Genomic DNA, 1,450 nt, shown 5'->3' on the forward strand with positions numbered 1-1,450 from the left:
CTGGGCTGGATTCGAACCCACCACCTTAGGTGTATGCAGCTGGCGGCTTAGCCACTTGAGCCACAGGCGCCGAGCCTCTAACTCTTATTCTTTCTGCGTTAGAACCAGTGTGGTTTTTATCCTCAGGCAGGTCTCCCTGCATGATACAACTATGGCCACCATCTGCTCTGGGCCAATTTGATCCCTGCAGATAGCAGGGGAAGATTATTTCTTTTCCTAAAGCTCAGCAAAAGTCCCAGGGAAGGCTACTTGCTACCTAGGGTCATGAGCCAAATCTCAAACCAACAACAGTGGCTAGGGGGCTGTGGGACACAGGCTGATCCTTGGACATAGGGCCTCAGGTCAGTCTTACCTGAGTCACCTTGACTGCAAAAGAGGTTGGTGAGGGAGTTTTTTCAAGTGGTAAGTCAGAAATTCAAAATTGAATTTCTTTCTTTCTTTCTTTTTTTTTTTTTTTGAGACAAAGCCTCAAGCTATCACCCTAGGTAGAGTGCCATGGCATCACAGCTCACAGCAACCTCCAACTCCTGGGCTCAAGCAATTCTCCTGTCTCAGCCTCCCAAGTAGCTGGGACCACAGGCTCCTACCATAACGCCCGGCTATTTTTTGCTTGTAGTTGTCATTGTTGTTTGGCAGGCCCAGGCTGGATTCAAACCCGCCAGCTCTCATTTATGTGGCTGGTGCCTTAGCCACTTGAGCTATAGGCGCTGAGCCATGACTGAGTTTCTAATACTGAATATGGGTAGAAAGACTTGCTGGAGTCTAGGACTCTACTCATCTTGCTGTTAGTCTCTTTTGTTTAATTTCATTATACAGCATAAGGACATATGAACACATATGTTTCTGTTTGTATCATTTAGTTTCATTCATTTAAAAAATACCCTACAGGGCAGGCACAGTGGATCATGCCTGTAATCCTAGCATTCTAAGAGGCCAAGGCAGGTGGATTACCAAGCTGGGGAGTTCAAGACCAGCCTGAGCAAGAGTGAGACCCCTGTCTCTACCAAAAATATTAAAAAAAAATAGAAAAACCATCCAGGCATCTGTACTCCCAGCTACTTGGGAAGCTGAGGCAAGAGGATTGCTTGAGCTAAAGAATTTGAGGTTACTGTGAACTAGGCTGATATCATGATACTCTAGCCTAGGCAAGAGAGTAAGACTCTGTCTCAAAATAAAGAATAAAAATTTAAAAAATAAAAAATATGCTATAGGCTGGGCACAGTGGCTCATGCCTGTAATATTAGCACTCTGAGAGGCTGAGGCAGGTGAATCATTTGAACTTGGGAGTTCTAGATCAGCCTGAGCAAGAACAAGACCTTTCTCTACTAAAAATAGAAAAATTAGCTGGGCATTGTGGTACCTGTGTCCCAGCTACTTAGGAGGCAGAGGTAAGAAGATCTCTTCCTATGGCTCAAGTGGCTAAGGCGCCAGCCACATACACCTAAGGTGG

This window comes from Otolemur garnettii, unplaced genomic scaffold, assembly GCF_000181295.1.
Source record: "Otolemur garnettii isolate 467f Iridium unplaced genomic scaffold, OtoGar3 scaffold00043, whole genome shotgun sequence".
Classification (NCBI taxonomy): Eukaryota; Metazoa; Chordata; class Mammalia; order Primates; family Galagidae; genus Otolemur; species Otolemur garnettii.